Consider the following 7,415-nt stretch of genomic DNA (forward strand, 5'->3'; position numbering starts at 1 on the left):
TCACTTCTGTTCCTGCTGCCGCCTTAGACATGACACTCCCAGTGCTTGAGTTCAGGGCTCAGTGTCAGCTCTCTGGAATCTTTCAGGCCTTTAGCCTCGGACAAAGGGCTGCGTCATCAGCCTCTCTTATTTTGGCTTCTTGAACTGTGCGATTTGCCAGCTTGCAGGCAGCCTTCATGGGACTTTGCAGGTTCTCTGATCTTGTTAGCCAATCAAGTAAATCTCTGCATCCATGTATGTATGTATGTGTCCATGTGTCTATCTTATTCTATTGCCTCTGATTCTCTGAATAACCTTGATACAGACATAAAAAAGCCCAGTCTTCTTCCACCATAAAGAGATCACTTAAGCTTCACATTTAGAAGCCTTTTGGAAAGAAAAAGGAAAGGGCAGATTTCTGATAACCAGAGCACTTTATTCAAAAAGGCAAAGAATTTGCACAAAGTGGTTCCTGTTATACAATTTTCAACAAAATTCTTCTGTTGGGACCAAACTCGCACCCATCCCCCCAAGTCAAATCCCTCAGGATGAGGGTAGTTGAGTAAGGATGCTCTGTGGTGAGAACACAATGGATATAGAGAGCAGGACCAGATTCTGTTGTAGTTTTGCACATTTATGAGCAGCACACATAGATGTATTCCCCAGCTACAATGGTGATGCTGAAATTTTTATTAAGCAATAGTTATCATCAGCTCTGCCATATGTAGGTGAGAAAATTAGGACTCAAAAACGTTTCCATGACTTCCACATTGTACCAACAGAAGGGGATGAGGTGAGTTTTGAAAGGAAAATTAGAACGATGGCAAGGACTGGATCCGTATGTCTTACTGCTATAATAAAACTCTCATAGGTACTGCTTGAACCCTCTTGCTGTGTTGGTACAGCCACAAGACTGGGTCAAAGCAGGAGAGGGCCTGGAAAATGTCAGGTCAGAAAGGCTATTACTTTAGAGGCTGACCATGAATGCTTTAGACCCAGGACAAGAAATGAAATGTCACAGAAAAGAAGCTTAAGGTCAGATGCTAAGCACACAGCTTATAAAGGTAAATGAGCAGCAGAGCTTTCAGGAGCAGTGAGGTGGGAGGAACGACTGAGCAGAGAGGCTGGACTGGGAGGAACTAAATCAGGAATCCTGGGCAAGCTTTTCTTCTTTTCTTTCTTTCTTTTTTTTAATTCTTTTTTTTTTTTAAACCAGTGCCCAGCTCATCTTGTCAGGACAGCAGTAGCCTCATAAAAAAGCCTAACCAGACATGAAAACAGCCGCTCTTCAGCGTGATTATTACTCATGCATTCCTCCCCTCTTCCCTGCGTGCCCTGAGATAGCTGCCACCAGCTGACTTGGTTGTTTTGAAAAAGCATTTTTATTAGTTTATCAAAGTAAGTCATGGAGACAATCTTAAAAATTCAAATAATAAAGAAAGATGTGTAGCGGAGAAAGAGAGATCATCTGTCCCAACCCAGCTGCCCTCCAACTCCAACTGTCCACACTTTGTGTTCACTTTACTAACTTCCCCCAGCTCCCACGTCTCTCACAAAACCCCACAGGCCAGGACCTGCTCAGTTTCTTGCCTGGTTTTCTTAGCCTTGAGCCAATGGGGGAGACCAGCATAAAGGTCCTGAGACACAGAGCCTAGGTGAGCATGACTAGATTGAGACCCACAGCAGGCTCAGGAGGGGGTGCAGGTCTGCCCGGCCTCCGAAGTGCTGTTTCCATGGGGGGACAAATGGTTTCACCCCATGCTTGGAGTGTGCTGTGTGCTTTGCCGGCCAGGGGAATGAGTCAGTGTCTGTGTCCTTCCCATACACTGATAATGCAGCTGGTGACAACTTTGTTGATTTCCTGCAATACTAAGAAGGACTTCAGATGGAATTTGAGTTCAAAGACACATTTTTCCATCTTGGTAGCAGAGATTCCTTACAAGGCCAGAGTAAAAATGGCTTAAGTTTCCCTTTGTCTGTTCTCCTAAAGAAGATCATTGCTGTATTCATTCATCCTTTCAGTCATTCAAGGATCGTTTGCTCAGTCACGCTCTGTGCCAGGCCTGTGCTGGACACAGTGGACTCATGGCCATTCCCTGCCTTTGCAAGAGCCCTAGGAAAATCAGGTGAGAGGTCCCAAGATGGCTGAAGGCGAGAGCTCTCACAGAGGCAAGGCGGTATAGACACACAGGAAGGGCCCTGCACCCCTCACTCAGGGGAAAGGGCCAGCTTTCCAGAGTAGGGTTCGGGGGGAGTCCTGAGGGTCCAGTCTCCCTAGAAGGCCTGGGGAGGTGCTGAGTACCTCTGCCACAATCTTCCTCTGGTCAGAGACCCCAGACTGCTGATGGATGTTTGTAACACCTGGGCAACATGCATCCGTTTTCCCCATTAACATCCAGAATCATGTTTGTTTGTTTGATTTTTCTAAAAGAATGGTACATGCATCTGATCAGATTGTGGCTGTTCCAAATTAGTATGCCATTTTAAGAACTGTGAACCCAGATTGCTACAGAACTAAATAATCAGTCCAGTCCCAGAAGCCAGCCTGCTCCCGGCTCCTCAGATCTGCCAGGACTCCTGGTCCAGCTTTGCTGGCTTCTTTCTCAAATAAGAGTCTCAGCTCTTTGAGGCCTGGAAAGAGGAAGTAAAAATGCTTCTCAATGCCTCACTCTCACTGTTTCAAAAATTTATATGAAGGACAGAAGAAGCAGAACTACGGACTACATGGAACTGTATGGAAACTCTGCCAAGTCTTGCCCTGAAATGTCACTTCAGTATTTCAACCCTTTATCTGAATGCTTTGCTGATCATTAAGCAGAACCATTCTTAAAAAATAATGGGAGTAAATAAGAACAGACATTTTATTTTTATTAAAAATTCGTAACACAAAAGAATAAATAATGGAAACCATTAAAAGAGAAAATGACCTAAGTTAACAGGACTCAAACACTGAAATTTTCCAAATTTGCAAAGAAGAAGGCAGGAAAAGTCAGGAGAAAGAGCAGCTAATGAAGATAAGTGAAGAAGCAGCAGAGATAAAAAAGAAATACAGCAGCCTAGATACACAGGAAGAGATAAAAAGCCCAAAGTAGGAATAGACAGATGTACATCATTGTATATAGGAAATGAACATTGAAATACATATACAAAAGACAAAGACAAGATAGCAGAGTATGGGTGATACCTTTTTTAGTCCACTGATGATCATTTTGGTTTTGGCTAATTTTATAAAAACTGTGGCGCCAAAGGCCGACCGAATGTGCTACCCGATATTATTTCTACATACAAACGTGCCGGCCAATTCACCTCTTTAGCACGGCTCTTCCCACAGGGAACACATTTGTAACTGGGACAGGAGTCATCGCTCCCAACTCAGGAAAGACAGTTGAGCTCTGCTCCTTTACAAAGCTAAAATTAAATTTCCTCTGCCTGCTCTTGAACATTCCTTCTGGGTTACTCCTCCACCTCTCCTGCAGTTTTCTGAGAAGAAATAAGCAAACAATCAAGAGCCCAATTATTTTCTCTGTGTAGGAGAAGGGGATGGCTGCAGCACTGAGGAGAGAAGTCATTTCAGAATTGATTCATGGCGCAAAACCTCTGTCTCTACCACTGTCTCTGTCTCTGTCTGTCTCTCTCTCTCTCTCACTGCCTCCCTCCATTTTGAGAACCATGTTTCACTAATAATCCACTAAAAAATAAAAATAAAAATCAAGTTTCAACCTATATGGAACCCGTTGTCTACCACGTACACACTGATAACCTTTTGGTGGGTATTCCAACTCTGTATTACCCAAAAAGAAGTTGCTTAGTAGTTAGGGTTTGGGGAAATGATCTCTTCAAATTTGTCATCTAGTATTTAAAAATTTATCTTTATAATGTAGGGAAACATGGCAAAGAGGCACTGGGCATGGTGGGACACACCTGTAATCCCAGAACACAAGAGGGTGAGACAGGGACATCGCTGTGAGTTCAAGGCCAACCTGAAATAGATAGTGAGATCCTGGCTCAGAAAATCAAATCAAAACAAAACAAAGAAGGAGAAGGAGAAGGAGAAGGAGAAGGAGAAGGAGAAGGAGAAGGAGAAGAAGAAGAAGAAGAAGAAGAAGAAGAAGAAGAAGAAGAAGAAGAAGAAGAAGAAGAAGAAGAAGAGAAGAAGAAGAAGAAAAGAGAAAGAAATGACAGGTGATTTTCCTTTTATCCACATAAATATATTTTGTCTATCCTGACAAAAATAAATACAATAATACTTACTGTCTCCTAGAAGTTTAGAACAAAGCTGATGGTACATGCAGGGTATTCTGAGGCACCATTAGGGACTATGTACATTTTTTAATTTTGAAAAGCATGTTACTCTAAAAATATTTGGTTTTTTTTCTATGAGCTTTGGAAAGTACTAATTTGGAAATACGGATTTATTTTCCCACTGAGTCTTTCGGAAAACATGCTGCTTCTCCTTATGACCCAGCCTGTCCTCCTGACTTGGTATGGACATTAATTCCCTTGGCATCATACTCCCTTCTTCATTTAAGCAGGCTAAGGTCTACCCAGGTCTCTCCAGAGGTTTGTATACTGCTTTTGAAGCTTCTAGAACAGGAAGAACTTTATCCCACCCGGTAGAGGCTGGTCACCAAGAGGCTCTTAGAGTCACGCTAGCCAGAAGTTTTTCCTTGGAGTGAGATGAAATTACAGCATAAGAACACATTAGAAAAGTAATGAGGACAGACTGGGTCTGGTGGTGCACACCTGTAATCTCAGCATTCAGGAGGCTGAGGCAGGAGGATGGCTGAGAGTTTAAGGTCAGCCTGGGTTACATAGTGAGTTCAAGGCTGGTCTAAACTACATAGCAAGATGTTGTCTAAAAAAAGAAAAAAAAAAAAAAAAAAGGAAAGCACTGAGGATGAACATTCTTGACAAACACAATACCTAAGAAACTCTGAAACTGGCTACCAAGGAGCACCTTTCAGAAGATACTCAAAGAATTTTCCATATTGAATTGCTAGTCTATTAAATAGTTTCAGTTTCAAGAAGGATGTAATGATGAAAGTCCTTACATGTACTAGGGGATAAGTAGAGAGTCATCTCTGTTGGTGAAGTTTATCATAAAGGTGCGCATGAATAGTGCTCAGACAAGAAATTTCTCAACAATTGCACCCCTGGGTCCTACCTGTGCAGCACTGAACTCTAAGGCACGGTAGGAACAACTCCACACATCAGGTGGCCATGCAAGACTCTGTGGTCTTGTCCACCTAACATCTTTAACCTCTCAGAGAAGGAATTAGGTGCATTTCATTTTGTTTTGTTCTGGATAAGGTCTCACTAAGAAGCTGAAATGACTAGACTGGGCCCAAACTTACAGTCCTGCTGCTTCAGCCAAAAGTGCTGGGATTATAATTTTCTAACACTTCGTATGCAGTAATTTTTGCTAATGAGAGAATGACAATTTGTGTAATAAGCTGCCTTCCTTCTTAGTTTTTTTGGCTGTAGTTAAGGTTTCTGTGATTAAGAAACAATGATATTTAGTGACTTGTGAGACCCTGCCACAGAATAAAAAATAAAAAAGAACTGAAAACCTAGCTCAGTGCAACGGCCTTGGAACAAATCCAAGTACCACAAAAGGGAGAAAAATAAAGAAAAAGTAAGAGAAGGGAGGGAGGGAAAGAGAAGGAGAGGAAGAGGGAGAGGGACAGGGACAAGGAGAGGAAAAGAAAGGAAGGAAAGGGATGGGAAAGAAAGGGAAGGGAAGGGGAGGGGAGGGGAGGGAAGGGGAGGGGAGGGGAGGGGAGGGGAGGGGAGGGAAGGGAAGGGAAGGGAAGGGAAGGGGAGGGGAGGGAGGGAAGGGAAGGGAAGGGGAGGGAAGGGAGGGGAGGGGAGGGGAGGGAAAGGGGGAGGGGAGGGGAGGGGAGGGGAGGGAAGGGAAGGGAAGGGGAGGGGAGGGAGGGGAGGGAGGGGAGGGGAAGGGGAGGGGAGGGGAGGGGAGGGGAGGGGAGGGGAGGGGAGGGAAGGGAAGGGAGGGAAGGAAGGGAAGGGGAGGGGAGGGGAGGGGAGGGGAGGGGAAGGGAAGGGAAGGGAAGGGAAGGGAAGGGAAGGGAAGGGGGGGAGGGGAGGGGAGGGGAGGGGAGGGAAGGGAAGGGGAGGGGGAGGGAGGGGAGGGGAGGGGAGGGAAGGGAGGGGAGGGGAGGGGAGGGGAGGGGAGGGGAGGGGAGGGAAGGGAAGGGGAGGGAAGGAAGGGAAGGGGAGGGAGGGGAGGGGAGGGGAGGGAAGGGGAAGGGAAGGGAAGGGAAGGGAAGGGGAAGGGAAGGGAAGGGGAGGGGGGAGGGGAGGGAGGGAAGGGAAGGGAAGGGAAGGGAAGGGGAGGGGGAGGGGAGGGGAAGGGAGGGAAGGGAAGGAAGGGAAGGGAAGGGAAGGGAAAGGAAGGGAAGGGATGGGAAAGAAAGGGAAGGGAAAGGGGAGGGAGGGGAGGGAAGGGAAGGGAAGGGAAGGGAAGGGAAGGGAAGGGAAGGGGGGGAAGGAAGGGAAGGGAAGGGGAGGGGAGGGGAGGGAAGGAGAAAAAAATTGTATGAGTTGATCAGATTCTGCAGGAAAGAACTGAGATCATTTTTCTTAAAACATTATTTCTCCACAAAAAACTAAGATAAGTAAGATTTAAGAAGGAAACAAAAGGACATAAATAAATATAAGGAAAGATATATGCAACATAAATAATGTAATATTAACATCCCAATACTTTAAAAATGCCTGATAAGCAACAAAGAGAAAAATATAAAGCATTGCCATGGGAAAAACGAAAAGATGACTTGTATCATGTTGGGGACCACTACCTAGTATTTGTGACCTTCTGAAGCAGAGCATGGAGTTCTCATTTTCCATTCCAAGGAGCCAAACAGGCCTGCTCATTCCCCCAATCGCCATAGTGCAGTCATGTGCCCCCAGCTTGTGCAGTGAGGTGCTCCTGCCTGACACCCTATGGCTTGGGAAACAATGCTGTGACATCAGAGCAACTGAGAATTTTATCTGCAGTCACACTGAGAGCTCCAGGACAGCAGCAGTGGGTCATACCCAGGATGTCGCTGACCGTGCCTTAACTGTCCCGTCCTGTTCCGTGGTGTAAAAGCAACAAGAGAGAGGGAAGGAAAACCTCGTTCTCATATTGTGTGCAGGCTACTGGGATTAGGGCGGTGCCAATACCACATTCCCTGTCACCAGCTTTCCCTTACCTGATTCTCCAGCCTTCTCTTGATTCGTAAGTTCCTTTGCACCCTTCTAGCAGAATCTGTTTCTGTCTAGAGTAACCAGAGTTAGTGCACACAAGCTGGCCCTAACCAACAGCGGAAATGAACTGCCAGTTCCTAAAGGAAGCAGCCTATGTGGGAAATAAAAAGAAAGCTGTCTGGCCTCACTAGAATGGAGGGATAAGCTCCATTACATTTGTTTTTTTA

The sequence above is a fragment of the Cavia porcellus genome, unplaced genomic scaffold (genome assembly GCF_034190915.1).
Source record: "Cavia porcellus strain 051 isolate PalLab524CR breed Dunkin Hartley unplaced genomic scaffold, mCavPor4.1 scaffold_1, whole genome shotgun sequence".
Classification (NCBI taxonomy): Eukaryota; Metazoa; Chordata; class Mammalia; order Rodentia; family Caviidae; genus Cavia; species Cavia porcellus.